The sequence below is a fragment of the Geospiza fortis genome, unplaced genomic scaffold (genome assembly GCF_000277835.1).
Source record: "Geospiza fortis unplaced genomic scaffold, GeoFor_1.0 scaffold719, whole genome shotgun sequence".
In the NCBI taxonomy this organism is placed as follows: domain Eukaryota; kingdom Metazoa; phylum Chordata; class Aves; order Passeriformes; family Thraupidae; genus Geospiza; species Geospiza fortis.
The window spans coordinates 777380-786566 of NW_005054451.1; the positions used below are offsets into that span (position 1 = coordinate 777380).

Consider the following 9187-nt stretch of genomic DNA (forward strand, 5'->3'; position numbering starts at 1 on the left):
GTACGTTCCTTTTGGTGTCCCTAAAGTCCTGCATCCTGCACAGAGCCTCCCTCTTCCTGACGCTGCTGGGGAGGGCTCACATGGGAATGGGTTATATTTTCAGCCTGTGTTTAATCTGCCTTTCTATAAACAAAATAATAAAAAGCACCTTTGGCACAATAGGGAATTCTTCAGGGAATCTTAACTATTTGTAGTTGTGTTGTTTTCTATCTTAGTAGCATTTCATTTCTACAGTAGGAGGATAGCATTTCAAGAATGCACTTCTCATAGGATTGTGTTCTGGGTGTACGTAGTCCTTGTGTTCAGGTTATCAAGACAGACATCCCAGAAAGTAATTTCTTAAAACCCTTTCCTTAAAACCATTAAAATGTGACAGAAATATTTCTGAATGAGCGTTTCGCACTATTGATAGTATTAATTTTGATGACAGACCTGTATTAATTTCATATATTTATTAATTCTTTGCTGTGTTCTAAAAATACGCTAACAGCAAATCCATTTAGCCTGGAGGGACCACCACATCTTCCATTTCTGGCATTCTTCAGAATCTCATTTTGTCTCTGCCCCAAATATGTGGGTGTTCTTGCACTTGGGAGCAGGCTGGAACAGAACATGGCATCAAACACAGGAGTGCTGCTGGCAGAAAGGCAGAGTGTTCTCAGTGTGGAGATTTTTTTTTAATGTATCAAGAAGTTTTGGGATTTGACTTCTTGGCATCTGCCACAGCTTTGTTCACACACAGCTAGGGTGGCACTCTTAGCATCCTTTTGGTGAAAAGGAACAGTGAAGGGTGGTGGATGCTGTTACCAGTGGAGTCATGTAATTCAGTGCCATTTTACCTCTGATTCCAGTAGGCTGAAGAGCAATTGCCTCTCTTTTAATAACAGTGAAATTTTCCACAGATGTTAAGTCAGAATTTTTCTGTTTTCAGGGTTCAGTCATTTCTAAGGAGACACTTTCATTATTTTAATTCTGCTAATATAAGAATATATTTCTACACCATAAAACCACATACATCAGTAGAACATTCTTGTTGTAGTTACTGTGTTTTAGAGATGACGCTGGGCTTGCTCACCACAATCCCAAACCCGAGAAGAGGTTTGAGTAGTTCTGCTATATAAAATTAAAACTTGTATTTGGCCATTGTTATGGTATTCCCTGTTGGCAGGGCTGAGGATCAGTAAATCCCACTGCCAGGGTCGGGGCTGTTTGTTGGAACTCTTGCAGGCTGCTGCTGGAGCGTGACTGAGTTGTTTTTCTTTCTCCCCACACCACAGCGAGCTCGTGGCGGCGCGCCGACGACAGGAGGGAAGAGCGCGGCGAGGAGCGGGAACCAGCGCGGCGCTCAGGCCCTGCTCCTGCTGCTCCTCCAGCTGCTGCTCCCCCAGCAGCATCCAAAGAGAGAGAAAGGGACGGGGAGAAGGAGAAAGGATCCTGGAAAGCAGAGAAGGAGCGTGAGCCCGCACGCCGCACTAAAAACGAGACAGACGAAGAAGGGTGGACCACTGTACGACGTTAAGTGGGAATCACAGAGTTTAACCGATGTTTTAGCTTTGATTTGATGGAATCCACAGATTATATTTGTGCTTATAAACATTCTGAATTGGAATTCTTTAACCAATGTTTTGAAGTAACATGAAAGCATGAATTACTTACTCATATAGATTGATCATGCACAAAACTCACAGCAGAAGGTTGGAAATTGAATGCCAGGTTTTGAGATTTCAAATGATGCTTATTTCATGGGTCATTTGTTGCTAAAATAAAAGGAAGCAAGCCCAACAGCTGTCTTCAGTACAGCTTCTCTTTCGCACCAAAAACAGGCTGCCCTTTTTATTTTTAGTCTCTCTTAGTTTGGAATGGGGGATTATTGTCACAGGACACGCATTTGAAAACGCCTCTGTTCACACAGTGGAATTATTGAAAAAAGCAGAGCTAAAAGAATTTGCATAATTAGCCAAAAAGTAGAAAAGCCCTCTTTTACATAGGTATTTTTGAGGGCAGACTGTTTCTGAGATATTTTATCACTATCTAAATTCAGTAAGTTGTTTAAATTTGAATTGAATACAATAAACATTGTGAATTAGCTACACTGGGATATTTTCTGTAGATTTACTTGAATCCATAATGCCTCTGAGGCCACTTTGCAGTCATTGTTCCAGTAATGTACACACTGCTGCAGTGTACAAATCAAACTTGCAGCTTTTACAATTTGTGTTTTGGTAAGCATATGGCTATGTACTTTCTGTTGCCAATATCACAACTGCTTTTTCCATTACTGGATAATTCATGCCTTTCAAGGATTTATAAATATTGTCATATTTAAAATGTGTGGTTTTGGAGAAATTGTTCAATTTTCCCCCCAATTCTTTGTCTTCAGGGTCAATTCTTTCCCTTTCCAAAAAAGTGATTTGTAGTAATGGCTGTGTTGACTTTAAAGCTGGGGTGCAGTAACAACAAGGAACAATCTGGTCACACTGAAGCCAACACAGAACTTGCTGCTGTGTGTTTCTTCAATGATAAATAAACAAGTTAAGGAATTAGCTGCTGCAGTGTCTTGACTTTTTGGTGAGTCCTGTACCATGTGTTCATGCAGAACAGCTATTAACAACCATTTTCTGTTCTCAGATCTGTTCTGTACCAGCTGAAGGAGGTGAAAAGACCTGGGCTAGTTTCTCCCTGAGAAACCTGGTGTGTGAACAGAACTTGTAATACTCCTCTTGTCCTTTTCCTGCCCTCTTCTGGCTTATCCAGGGCCAGTAGTTTTCTTGGGAAAAACTTGCTCTGAGAGCCATCTTCTCAGGGCTTGATTTTTGTGTCTCTGGATCCTGTCATTGCTGGTTGAGTCACAGGACTCCTTCAGACAAGTAGTGTTTTCCAAGCATAAAGAAGAAAAAAACCCTGTGTTTTTTGTTCTTTATACAGTCCCAAAAAGGATGGAACTAGAGACCAGCAGCCATCCACTTATGGTGCTTACTGGATCTGGAGTAGAGGTGCTGCTGTTCTTCAGCCACCTCCTGCTGTCCTTGCATTCTGTGTCACTGGATGCTGTTAAAGGGGAGCCAGGAGCTCTCTCCACTGCTGGCTGTGGAATTCCTGTGGTACTTAGAACTGTGTTTGTCCAGTGTGGTTTTGAAGACCTCCAAGGCTGAGGACTGCACAAGTGTTCTAGGAAGCCTCTTCCAATGCTTGCCTGCTCCAGAGTGAAAAATCAGTGTCACAGAATGGTTTGGGGTGGAAGGGGACCTCAAAGGACATCCAGTCCAACCTTCAGCTGCAATGAGTAGGGACATCTTCAATTAGGTCGAGTTGCTCAGAGCTTGAATGTTTCCAGGGAAGGTGCATCCACCCTTTCTCTGGGCAATGTGTGCCAGTGTTTTCCACCCTCATTGTTATAAAACCTCTTGTATCTAATATGAATCAACCATTCTTCAGTTTATAACCATTACCCCTTTTCCTATCACAACAAAATCTGCCAAAAAATCTGTGCCCATCCTTCTTACAGTGGCGTGGGATAGAATGTAAGAAAATAGTGCAGAAGGTAGTCTCACACCTGAGGAGTTGCAGCTGTACCAATCACCAAAGATTAGGAACAGGCCTGCCCTTAACAGGCCACAGCTGTGTCCAGTAATGATGAGTGCTACAAAAGAGTGGGTGAGCTGGGTGAGGAGAGAGCTGGAGTTTGTTGTCGGTGTTGTGAGGAGCTGTCCATGAGAAATCACCAAGAAGGTATGGGACTTTTGCAATATGATGACAACATTACAGGCCCCCTTCAAAGGCCACAGTTAGGGCTCTGTGGAACCTTCTGTTCTCCAGGCTGAAAAACCCCAGCTCTCAGCCTTTCCTCACTGGGGAGATGCTCCAGCTCTCTGGTCATTTTTGTGGCCCTCAAAAAGTTTAAACCTTTCACTTTTGGCTTCTGCCCTGTGTGTCTCTGCTCACTGTGTGCTACTGTGGGAAGCTGGAATTTTCCAGATAACTTCCTAGTGGGAAATGGATGACTGCTGTGAGGTGTTCCTTTTTCCAGGCTGGACAAGCCCTGTCCCTTCAACCTTTCCTCCCAGGCGTGTGCTCCAGCCCTGGGCACTGTGTTGGTCCTGTGCTGAACTCACATTTGGCTGCGTCCTTGTGTGGGGGGAATGGAACCCCAAAGAGCACACAGGAGAGATGAGGTGAACTGAGGGGGACACTTCCCTTCTGCAGGCTGGGAACAGTTCAGTGCCCAGCTCAAACAGCCTGGGCTCTGCTGGCTGATGCTCCCCTTTTCCCCTGTTTGTGCCCCCAGCCTGGCACTGCAAGGGCTCCTTCCTTGGCTGGGCAGGGCCCTGCCCTGCTCCCTCTGGAGTTCATCAGGCTCCTGTCCATCCCTTTGGCCAGCAGCCCTGTCCCAGCTGTGTCCCCAGGGCTGGGGTCCCACCTCAGTGTCCTCCTGTGGCTGCTCCAGGCCTGCAGGATGGTTCCAGCCCAGCCCCTGCCCACAGTGCTGTGCCTGGACACCCAGCCAGGTTTGCTGCCCCCTTTGTTATGTGGGCTGCAGCATCCTGAGCTGGGTGCAAGGACAGTGCGTGTGAGTGCTGAAAGCCTTGTTAAAGCTGAGATGAAGAACATTCAGTGCTCCTTCCCTCATCCACAAAGATGTTTTATTGTAGAAGGCAGGTGAGCCAGGCATGGCTTACCCTCAGTAATTCCATTCTGGCTGTTCCCAGTTGTCTTCTGCATGTCCCCAGAAAGATGTTCTGCAAGGATTTCCTCTGATTCTCCCAGGAACTGAAGTGATACCATGTGGCCTGTGCTTTCTCAGATGGTCCTTTCAGGCTTTTATCAACGACAGGCACAACATTTGCCTTTCTGCAGCCTTGTAATATGTAAATAGTGATTATACCTTCAGTTGCACAATTTTAATTGTATCCACACAAAGACACTTTCACACAGGGATGAGTGTTAGTCATCCCTGCACCAGCTAAAGCTGCGTCCCAATCTGTGTTATTAATTTGAATTATTTGAGATTGTGGTAATGTTGTCAGTGAGTGTTACATTCTCAGGGCTGGGCAGCTTGAGAAGAGGCTGGGGAGATGTGAGCTTTGCAGGCATGTCAGTGTGTTTATTTTATTGCTTGATCCATTTAGACACAATACTGACAGTGATCAAAAACCCCTGCTGACCAAATCCAACAGCTCAAACCTCCATCTCCTGCCATCATTAAACATGAACACAAAATATGGTTACCTGAAAATGTTGCCAAATGAGTTCTGTGTCAATCTTTGCCTTGTTTGAATCACATTCCCTTAAACAGCTAAATTTTTCAGTGAACATTAGAAGAACACAAACTGTGACAGGCTGTATTTAAAAAGCAGAACTTAAGGCTGCTGCTGTTTGAATGGATGCAAATGTTGTTGGATTAAAATAAAACTCCAGCAGGGCAGTGTCAGGTATGAAAAGTGCTGTTTCCTTCCTGCACCAGGAGCACTCCAGACACTGACCCAGCCCATGGGCAGGGCCAGCAGGGTCTTCAGCAGAAGGGGGACATAACTGGCATTATATTTAGGCTATCTCTAGAGTGCCTTACCTATAAAAACTAATATTTTCTTACAAAATCCATATTTATGAGAACTGGCAGGGTGCAGTGGTGTTGCTCCTGACTGGGCACAGCCACCACTGCAGCCCAGGACATGTCATGACTTTGGTGACCTCAGTGAGGCCATGAGCAGGGCCAGGAGGATGTTGGGGTGGGCTGGTGGGCAGCCAGGAGCCATCTCAGACCCCAAGAGCACTGGAAGGCTTGTCTTGCTGTAAATGAAAGACATCTCTGTCATTTCCCTGTCCTTGGGCTGCTGTCATTGGCAGGGGCTGCTGCATGAAGCAAGTTTTCCTCCTGTGGCTAAAGGGTTCTGCTGAATGGTGCTGGGCTACAAAGGGAAAGCATTGGGTCAGTGAAATGCAAGATCCAAAATGTGCCTCTCATTCGGGCACTAGTGCCCATCCTGTGGTTTACTGCAGCATTGCAAGAAGTAGGCACTCAAGTGGAGTAACAAAAACACTAAATTCTTCCTTTTTTCGCCATTTTCAGCTGGAGCCGAAATGCTCTATACTTTGTCTGGTTGTCCTCTTAACTAAAATCAATGCATTTAATTACAGTAGAATGGAGATTTTACAAACTGTTCCACTGCACTTTGCTAATCAAAGCCTCCCTTGCTGCACTTTTAAGTTCTGTTAGCCCTTTCTCTCTTGGACAGCAGGCTTTGCTAAACCTTGTTCCATTTTTAGTGAATCACTTGTTTTGTCCAGAAAACAGGCATTTTAGAATTTTATCTTCCTCCTCATGCAACTCTTAGCAACTCATCTCCAGTAAAAATTAATCTATATATTTGGTGGGTCAAACTGGCACTGAAATTAAAAATAAATTTAAAAAAAGGACATTTTATAGCTGTTGTGGTTTTGTCCTATGGCATCTGCCTGAGGCACTGGTCAGCAGACTGACGGCAACCTGCCCAAACAGAATTTCCACTGAAGATGAGCCCAGACTTACCTGACTTCAGCTGAATTAAGTTGCCTATACACCTGAAAGTAGTTTCTAATTAAAAGTAGCTTGCTTTTTGGCTTTTTGCCAAGACTAGCACCTCAATCCTCAACTGAGGATGATATTCCAATATTGTGTTCACTCCTCTTGCCAGACTATCACTATAGAAAAGATTCCATGACTTACATGCACAAGTTTAAACAGGTGACCATAATATTTTGATTTGCAAATGCCTGCAGAAGACTGGAAAAAGTATCTCACTTTTCATAGATTTCAGATTAAGCTCTTTGCTGTTCCTAGAATTTAAATTACTAATGCAAACAGTTCCCTGTATTTAAGGAGTCAAAGTAGCAATACAAACACTGTCTAGTGCAATAACCTTTCCAGAGTGACCAAGAACAAGCATCTTTCTGCTCACTCAGTGCCACAAGGAGTGTGCTGGTACGCCAGAAATCACAGGAGCTCACTTCAAAAAACCAATCAAAAATCCTTTAAGGTTTAGTCTTTGTTAAGACTCACACTTGTTAATCTTTAAAGGGCAAGCTGTCCTGTTGAATGATTACATAAGGTAACTGAAGAGCTTTGCTGTCAGGCTGGCTTTTGCTGAATCCTGTCATCTTTCTGCAGTAGTTTGAGGTTTGTTTTTGTTGGTTTTGGTTTTTTTTTACCTCCCTCACCCCCAGCTGGTCTTGAAGCTGTTACTCTTCCACTTTACCTGTGAAGCCTTTGATGGGATGCCCAGTGCTGGGTAGCAGTGAGGCCAGGCAGCTCCTGGCCTTTCCAGAGCAAGTCTGCAGCTCTCTGGAGAACAAAACCAGGAGCTACAGGCTGTGGACACAAGTTTTCCTCTCACACAGGCTCTGCAGAAGGCCAGTGCCATCCAGGACACAGGATCTGCTGTTATCCTGAGGGATTTCAGGCGTTGCTACAGGGCTGGTGCTGCACAGCAGCTGAATGGAAAGAGCAGAGAGGAGGGGCAGGCTCATGGCAAACACCTCCAATCCAGCCCAGTTAACCCTCAGAAAACACCCGAGACAGATTTTCTTTGATCTTTCTTGCTTTTGTGTCCAGGAACAGTCAACTGCATTAAAATGTATATAAGGATCTTCAAACTTCCCACAAGGAGGTAACAAAAGTACAGAAGAAAACTCTTCCCACAGCATCACACTGGAGCTCGATTCTAATGTGTGGTGGACACAGATTAAACCCACGTGGACCAGGAATCACAAAACCAAACACATCTAACTTTAACAGCTTAGAAGAGCCTGTGGTGCACTCCCCATAGAGCAAGAGACAAAACGTAATGTATTTAGCACAAGGATGGCTGCAGCCACTGAGTGTTATTTAATGCAAACCCCACTGCATTTGATAATTAGACCTGACACCATCTTTGGAGCCATCTGATGGAGATTTAAGGGAACACTTCCACACAAAATCAGATTCTCCCTCCTAATTGCTGTGGCTGGGAGTCAACAGCAGTGACTAATGAACCCTGGGTCCTCATCCACAACCTATCCCATGCATGTTTTGGCTCCATCCTTGACTGTCCTGCTCTCCTGACCCCATCTGCCACCCAGCTGAGCAGCTTTTCAAAAGGAAACCACACAAGCGTGGATTACTCCTCACTTTCCTAGTTCCCTTTTTCTGTCGCCTCTCCTTTCTCACCTTCCTGGTGATGTCCCAGCAGTTCCTCCACAAGGCTCTCTTCACCTCCCTGCTGCACAGCAGTGTGACCCTCTGCACTGAAAACTCCAGCACCCATCTCTCTGCTCCAGAGTATTCAAACTCCCAACTGCTGCTGCTCCTTGTTCTACCTCTGGGTAACAAAAAACCCCCAAAAAACTAAAACCAAAAACAAACAAAAAAACCCAAAACAAACAAACAAAAACCCCCAACTAAAAACAAACAAAAAAAACTCAAAACAAAACAGCAACAACAAACAGATAAACCAACAAAAAAAAACACCCTTTTTTTTTTTCACTCGGGGATTAGAAGTGATATAGCCCCAGCTGATATTCAGTACCAAGGAACTGCCATCACCCAGAGTAGTCCAGGACTTCAGCCTAATCTTTATGCTTTGTACAGTCTGTGTAGAGTTAAGGATATTTGTTATCCACATGGGTAGATCTCTTTTACTTGCAAAGAGTTAAAGCCACATTCTCTGAACTCTTGAAAACAAACAACCTCCCTTTCCTCCATTCTCCTACGGTCACAGCTTTCTGCTTTGTCCGGGTCTCTCTCCATCGGGCTTCCCCCATTCTCCACCACAAACACAGCTGCATCAAAGCTTACTCCACTGACTTTCTGTCAGCAGCAAGGGCTCGGTTTGCACTCTAGCCCAGAGTCAGCACGTTTTCAAACACACACTTGGATGTTTTTCCCCCCTCAGACCTTCCCTAAAGCCGCGTATTCCACACGGGGACCAGCGAGACCAGCGCCATCGGTGCCCAGGGGAGGAAGGCTGACCGCTCGGACGCTGCGATTCCGGGAAGCGGGTGCGAATTACCGAGGGCAGCTTCGATGGCGATCTGCACAGCGGTTTGAATACCGGCGAAGGAAGCCGCTGGGCTGTTTGCTTTAAGAGCTGAAAGCCGGCGTGTTGTACCCTAATTAAACACCCTGCTATTAGCAATGAAAAGCAGCTCTCCAGCCGCACGGAGCGCTCGGGCC

At 45.2% G+C, this 9187-nt stretch overlaps 1 protein-coding gene across 1 annotated transcript in view; it reads left to right on the forward strand.

Moving 5' to 3' along the window:
• The window catches only part of LOC102033567 (eukaryotic translation initiation factor 3 subunit A), a 158430-nt gene that overhangs the window by 20537 nt on the left and 128706 nt on the right, over positions 1 to 9187 (forward strand). The window lies entirely within an intron of this gene.